Source organism: Coenobita brevimanus, chromosome 30 (assembly GCF_032717465.1).
Source record: "Coenobita brevimanus isolate Jiangsu-jjx chromosome 30, ASM3271746v2, whole genome shotgun sequence".
Lineage (NCBI taxonomy): Eukaryota > Metazoa > Arthropoda > Malacostraca > Decapoda > Coenobitidae > Coenobita > Coenobita brevimanus.
Window position 1 is genome coordinate 29,227,202 of NC_136983.1, and position 8,339 is coordinate 29,235,540.

At 42.5% G+C, this 8,339-nt stretch overlaps 1 pseudogene; it reads right to left on the bottom strand.

The window, feature by feature from the left end:
* Positions 1-1,616: 1,616 nt before the first annotated feature.
* LOC145395366 (5S ribosomal RNA) lies at positions 1,617-1,735 on the bottom strand (annotated as a pseudogene).
* Positions 1,736-8,339: the final 6,604 nt, after the last annotated feature.

The window sequence follows — 8,339 nt, forward strand, 5'->3', positions numbered from 1 at the left end:
CAATAACCATCTCTCGCTCAACACACATCGCTATCATTCGTTCCCCATTTTCCTTTCTTCCAGGCACACCATGCATACCAACTACACCTTCAACTGCTACATTTCCCACTCTAGCATTCAGATCTCCCATCATTACTACATTCACATTCGCACCAAAACTCTGCAGACACTCATCAACATCATTCCAGAAACACTCCCTCTCTTCTTCATCCCTTTCACTACCAGGCCCATATGCACTCACAAACACCCACAACTCACGTTCAAATTTCGCTTTCACCCACATCAGTCTCGATGACATCTCCTTCCATTCAATCACACACCGCTGTACTTATGGACTCACTAACAGGGCCACACCTTCTCTTGCCCTTCCTCTATCAACACCTGACAATCTTCCATTCACACTTCCAAACATAGACTCACCCTTCCCTTTCATCTTCGTTTCACTCAAAGCTAACACATCCAACTTTCTTCTCAAAAACATTCTCCCAATCTCCTCCCTTTTAGCCTCAATCGTACTACATCCACGCAAATTCATAGACCCAATCTTCAGGGTACGGGGATAACTCCATCCCCCAACCCATTCTCTGGCCTGTCTCTTTTTAGGAACTAAAAAACAGAGGAGGGGGTCCCTAGTCCCCTCAACCAGCCCCTTTTAGTCACCTTTTACGACACGCAGGGAATACGGTGGCAGTGTTCTTCCTAACACAACCTGGCCGCAGAGTAGTAGTACCACCCAATAGTGCGGCCAGATTGTGTTCCCCCCGCCCCAGGGGGGGGGAAAATATATATATATATATATATATATATATATAACCTGGTCGTGGTGTAGTGGTATGCTGCCTGGCTCTCACTTGAGAGTCCAGGGTTCGATTCCCAGCATAATATATATGTGGTAGGTGGGGGCGCTCACATTCCACTCACTCATTGTAGTGCTGCTCTCGGGTGTCTGCCCTTTCCTCTCCATCCTTCTTTCCTTCCATTCTCTTCTGTCTTTCTTTCCTTCATTCTTTCCTTGTCCTTCTGCCTACGGGTAACTTTACACTCCCTCTTGTCTTTCTTTCTTTCATTCTTTCCACTTCCTTCAGCCTGTGGGTGACTCTACACTGAGTGACAAGCCAAATGGTTTCCTGTGCACCAGGAAACCATTTACTAAGCTGGGTGGTAACCATATAACCAAATTTTGGCGCTTGGTGGTTTAGTGGGTAGTTATTGCACTCCAATCGGATTGAGCCGGTGAAGGTTAATATCCAAGGGTGGTTGGAGTTGATTGCTCATGTAATGCCACTCAGAGATGAGTGAGGCTGATCACTCTCATCTTAAATGTCGGGACCAACTGCCTTCCCCCGGGCTCCTATGCTCCTCATGGGGCAATGTGGGATTGAGTGATAGATAAATATATACTGTACATATAAATAAATAAATATATATATATATATATATATATATATATATATATATATATATATAGATAGATAGATAGATAGATAGATATTCATTCATTCATTGCCAGACTCCATGTATCCCAAATGGGGTGGCCAAGGGCTTAGAGTTAATTGTTTTACAGGTAAGGGCACTAATCCTCCACCAACCCCACTTGACACATAGGAAGAACATTATGCAAACAGCATCTGGTGTTCCCAGGCAGTCACCCATCCAAGTACTAACCAGACCCAACGTTGCTTAACTTCGCTGATCGGACGGGAAGCGGTGTACTCAACGTGGTATATATATATATATATATATATATATATATATATATATATATATATATATATATATATATATATATAATCTCATCAGCCGTTTGAGTGTCCACTGCAGGACTGGCCTATCCCTACCAAAGTGGGAATGATACAGCTTAGGCTGTCTACTAGAGACTGTATGTAGGGTAAGAAGTGCTTGTAAGTGTACTGTAATTGTTGTGTTGGAGTGGCTTTGGATGTGTGTGTAGTCTGTGGACCAAGCGTAATCAGCCCATGCAAGCCAATTGAGTGCTAGCATAGTTTAGTATGCAACACTTGTTCAACCACAGCACCCCTTGTGTCCGCCAATGCAGTATGTGGCCAGAAGAACACTCTCAAAGTTTATTACCCTGGCGAGGCATGAACCCTCGTTCTTCAGTGTACAAAAATGTACACTTTACCACTGTATCACAGAGGCTTCATATATATATATATATATATATATATATATATATATATATATATATATATATATATATATATATATATAGAGATAGATAGATAGATAGATAGATAGATATAGATAGATAGATATCCAGTAATCCCTCCAATATCCGACGTAATAGAGCCATAGGCATGTCCGGATAGTGGTCCTGTCCGGATATTGGGCCCCAGCCTTCTGGACTTGTACTTATGGATACTAACTCAGAAAAACACCTACACAACTCCCTTTGGACATGCATAGCACCTATTTAAGACACATATCACACCAACAAGGAACATAAAAGACTGAAACAAATGGAAAAGAACCAGAGAATGAAGTTTTAGGGGTGAGTTTATACAATATTATACATTCTGGGTACTTACAACAAGTCCCTGGCTCCTGGACTGGTTTGAACCGCCAGTTTGCAGTCCATAGTTAATCCTTTGCACTCTAAATTCTAATTTCTTAACACTGCACAACACTGTAAATTCCCGTGTGTTCTAGTGGCGAGGTATTGCAGTTTATTCACAAAAAATCAAGCACATGTGGCTTGCATTGCAATAAGCATCTGCTCTCGATCGGAGTTAGGCTGTGACTGTTGATGATGGGGTAACAGAGTTGCCAGATCGCAATGGCCACATTACCAAACACCTCAATTTTCATTTCCATTTTTAACTTTTCATTACCAAATTCATAAAGCTAGCAACTGTTCTTCACTAATTATATATACATGTATAAATACATGTAATCACTCTTCTTATAATTAACAGCATGTTGATTATTATCATGCTATATAGGCTACCAAATTAATCAGAGAGAGCAAACAATCCACCATGTCCATCCTGTGTATCCTCATACATGTGGAAAATCCATTTGGTATTGAATTATTCTGATTCATTACCAAACAAATTTTTCATTACCAAATTGGTCCACATTTGGTAATGAAAAATACCAAATGGCAACCTTGACAGGGGAGGGGGGAGGGGGGAGGAAGGAAGGGGTGAAGGGACCATGGTGTAACAGCTGTTAGGTGCTGCACGGCAATTTCAAATTACGGGTGTGAAAAAAGTCGGGGTTTTTTGGCACTTTTTGCGATTTTTGGCCCATTTTGGGAATATTGGATCCCAGGACAATTTTGTCCGGTTAGTGGGGATGTCCGGATAGTAGGCATCCGGATATTAGAGGGAGGGATTACTTTTATATATATATATATATATATATATATATATATATATATATATATATATATATATATATATATATATATATATATATATGGATAGAAAGATAGATTATTTGATAGGTCGTCAGTTAGTTAAACAAAATTGTTTGTTTATATTTATTGTTTATCTAAGTAACAATGAAGAAGCCACTCAGTCTCAGCCCTATTCTGTCTAGATTTCTAATAGAAAAGTTAACTGGTACTCTCAGTCTGTCATATAAACAACTGGTCAACTCTTGAACACTCAATCATGATCCATCTTTCCCTCTTACTACGACTTATACTTCTTTAAATGCAATGTTCCTATCTATTCGCAATGACGACGAGAACACATCTTCAAAAATTTTTCAATTACTTCATCGACTGAAAGTTTTTCTTTACCATGAATACTAATAGGCATCATTGCCTCCAAACAGTCTTCGGTCATCATTGACCGCTAAACTGTTTTCATTCTCTTTAAGGCTGAAAATCCTCGTTCTGCAGAGCAACATGTGACAGGTAATGTCATCAAAATACGCACAATGACACACACATTTGGAAGATTGCTTGTCATCTGAAACATCTCACTTGTGTCTTTGGGAAGCTGTGTTCTTTCTAGTGAGGATTCATCTCTCTCAAGACAGGAAGTTATGACAAGACTGGTTAAGTCTGGCAAATATTTTTCATATGCTTTTGTAGCCTGCTTGATGGAGGTAAGGCTGGATTTTTCAATAATCAGTGGAAGGATTTCTTTTAACTGAATTGTGGGTTGCTCCTTAGGAAAACGAACATTCTGTTCTGTCATCATCTGGTCAATGAATGAATACCAGGTTTTGATCCTGTATAACTCTGCTGGTCCAGTCGACGAGCAACTGTTTGACCGATGAACCTGTCGTTTGGCAGTTCTGGGGACTGAGACAGGAACATCAAGTTCATCAGCCAGTTTTAATGCTTTATCAATTATCAAGGAAAATCCTTCTCGACTGGCTGCCACTGCCTTGTTGACTTGTTCAACTAGCTCCATGGATTCTGTGAGTGTGTGAGTGGGTTTTTGAAGACTCACAGACAGAGGCTGGGTAATGCCAGGTAACGAAACTGCCATCTGTAGGGTGACAATAAATTCAGAACGTGTTATGTCTGCCAGTACGCAAGATGCTTTCGCTACAGCATCTGTGTTGCCCAACCTCTGAATATCCTTTAGGAGTCTAGGGCCATCACTACTGGTATCAGCAAAATGTCACATATTCTCAGAGACTCATGCTGCTCCATCCACCTAGTTCTGCATAGAGGCTTCACTTTTTTCTTACGAAAGTCTGGTATATATTTGCCAACTTTCTTCTCTAGGACCTGTACCCTTGCTACAGATCCACTTAAAAACTCTGAAACATCTGAAACAATGCCAAGAATATTCCAGACACCAGGAACAGTGAGGGCAAGTCCTAGTGCTAAATTAAGTCTGTGTGGTGCACAGTGAATGTAGACTGCAAGAGGCTGCTGCTGTTTCATGTGAGCCTGAGCTCCATTTATCAAGCCACTCATGTTTGAACCTCCATCATAACCCTGTCAGTGATAAGCCCAGCTTTCTCAAGCACTGCATTATTTCATCAGCCAAGGCAGCACCAGTGGTTTTAGAAGGTTTAATTAGACTAAGCATGTCCTCCCTCACGTGTCTACCCTCAGTGACATAAAATATGACAAGAGCTAACTGTTCATGTGTGCTGATATCTGTGGTACTATCAGTATCTCAGAGTAAATATCAGCTTGCTTGATGGAATTCACTAAATTTTCCTTAATCACATCACCGCACACTTGATAATTTGATTCTGCACATTCCAGCTTGTCAGCAACATGTTTTGGGGGGTCAGTTTTAATGTCCTTGTACAGCTGCTTGTCACCTGATGGCTGGTACCAAAGAAGCGCTTTAAAATTCCTCCCCTTTCCATTAGCTGGCATGGAATCCAAGTCAAGAGGTTCACTATCTCTGTGTTCTCGGAAGGCCAATTCCTGTACTCCACACAGGATTACAGTCTCAACAATCGGATGTAAACGTCGGCAATACTCATTCTCCTCCTTTCTGCACTTCTCTCTCTTTTACGAAGTTGAGTGTTAACCATTTTATCAATGGGAACTCCACCACGCTCTTGTGGCAACAAAAATTCAGCTTGAGCCATAGAAAAAACATGATACTGACTATCCTGGTGAGCTCGAAAATCCTCTTTTGCACTCTTAAAACGCTTGAAAGGTCTGCTCACAAGTGATCCTAGGTTTTGATCCCCTCTTCCACTCATCATTTTCCCCATTATAACACAGTAGCGACAAAAGCCCCCCTCTTTGTCCACTGTAGGACAGCCAAGGAAATTCCTTAAAATAAGAATGCTGGAATTTGCGTTTCTTGCCACTGGAGTCAACTACAACAGGAAACTGGTATTTTTTGTCAGGAACCCATGGGTTCTGAAGGAGGTGCACTCGTTTTTCTTTAGGAAGCTGGGCAACGTTAACAAAAAATCCAGTGTCACTGGAATGACCCGCAATGCTTGAGTCTTGTGATAGAATATCTGGATCCAAACTCCTGTAGTCTTCTTGTGAAGAAACAGCCAAACTACTGGAACAGCGTGGGACAGGATGTGCATCTTCATTCACAGACGGTGTAGGACTCCTAAAACAACAATAACACAAAACCGTCAGAGAGAGAGAGAATGTTTTTACTGAGTTTACTATTAATTTTCTTATTACTGGCAAAACACTGGCAGTAACAACTAAAGTAAAGATATATAACAAACTCAAATATATAAGCGTATTAAACTAAAAGAAGTAAACGGTCTGCTGAAGTTACGACCAAAAACTCCTAAGAACATACGGAAATAGGTGAAATGTACTATGTTACTTATGTGCCTTATTTCTGTTGGAAGACCATTACCATGAGTCTTTTCATACTTCTCTCTGTTTACAAAATCTTTCATACTTAGCTGCCGCTTCATGTCGAATGACGATGGTAGAGTTAGACAGTCGTAGTCCTAGTAGGCGAATGTTCTCACGCCGAATGCTGGTGACTAACTGAACTGAGTGGCTGTCTGTCATCCATTCCCGCCAAAATGAACGTATCACGTGGGCCCAATGCTTGGACCTGATTGGTCGCAGCATGTAGGTGAGGCCAGGGCTATGGCCAAGTGACTACGCCAAGGTGCCGCCCGTCGTGAGGTGAGGTCAGGTAATCCGATAATTACGGGGAGGTCACATGCAGGTTTAGAGTCAAGGAGCTGCTGGCTCATGTGTTACGATTTGTTTGTACTTGCCAGTTTTTCATGTTTTGCTGTTATCGAAATAAATATATATAAATTTTTAAAGGACCCAGAGAGCTAAAGGGGGGGGCGGGCCCAGTGCCCCCCTCCCCGTGCTTTCCTGGATACCTGGATAGCTTTCATGGAGTAGCTTCTTGTGATTTATGTGTTGCACCTATTCCACTCTGATTCCTTTTTATCATTTTTAAGATTGTTCCCCCCCACACACACACATTCTCAGGTTTTCTTTATACTCTTATTTAGCTCTTATTAAAGACAGTCGTTCAGTTCCTATGTTTATTAGACCTTGCAATTTGTGTGGAGAGAAGGACTTTGATGGATGGTTGCGAAGAGTGAAGACGTGTTTCTGAGCTCTCGTCTAGCTGCAGGGTTGCCTCACCGGCTTTAGCTTTGTTTTGTCCGCCACTAGGGCGTTTTTCAATAAAGTTAGGTTAGCTAGACCTCATTTTCCTCCCTGGCCTTAGTAGATATAGTAGGTGTCTATATCTAATTACTGAGATTGCCTTTGCTTACTCACCTCTGGAGTGTACCCCCCAGTGATCGCTCTGGGGTGTGAGTCACACACAGGCGCGTCCTCCCGAGAGTGGTTTGAGAGGGTAATCTCAGCCTAGGTGGGTCTTCCCCAGGTACTTTGCCCCTTGGTCGTTTTTCTCTCTCTTCCCACTTCCCCTTCACGGGGGAAGTGGTAGCTATGATGGACTCCCCTACTGCCTTCCCCCCCTTCAGGGGGGGAGGTAGTCCTGACGACATCCCTACCGTGACTGACCCGCCCTAGACTGACGGACGCCAGACTCGTTCCCCGCTTGACATCCCTGTAAATAACGCCACCTTTGTAACTCTTCATGCTCTAGGTTCTACTCCCCTGTCCAGACTCAATCCCTTCATTGTCAAGAAGGTGATTGACCACTGTGCGGGAGAGGTGGAACAAGTAAAAAAACTTGGAAATGGAGACCTCCTAGTAAAGACATTCAACTCAGCTCAGGTTAAAGACTTGCTAAAGCTGCGTAAGTTTCACTGTCATGATATCGAGGCCAAGATCCCAACATCCATGAATTCCTGCAAGGGTGTTATCACTTGCAGGGATCTCATGGTGATGAGTGAGGAAGAAATCATACAGGAACTTGCTCAGCAGGATGTAATTGATGCCAGATTCATCACTCGTTATCAGGAAGGCGTAAGGACGAAGACAGCCACTGTTATCCTCACTTTTGGCAAAGTTTTGCTACCTACAAATGTCAAAGTAGGATATGAAATTGTAAATGTAAGACCGTACATCCCGAATCCCCTTCATTGTTCAAAATGTCAGCTCTATGGACATCATGAAAAGGCTTGTCAGGCTTCCAACATCGTGTGTGGCAAGTGTACGGCTGTAGGTCACTCTGCTGACAACTGTACATCCGAGACTGAGTGCTGCTTTCACTGTAAGGATGCTCACTCCACTTCCTCTAGGGCTTGTCCCAAGTGGAATGAGGAGAAAGATGTCTGCACAGTGAAAGCGACTGAGGGCATATCCTTTTACGATGCTAGGAAGAAGGTGAAGGAGCTGCATGCAACTCCCAAGCCTAATGTCTCCTATGCATCGGCGGTTGTGTCCCGTCCCGTGATGAGCACTGTGGAGACACAGACTGACCTTACCTTTGCTCCACATGCCACATGCCCTACCTCTAAGTCTA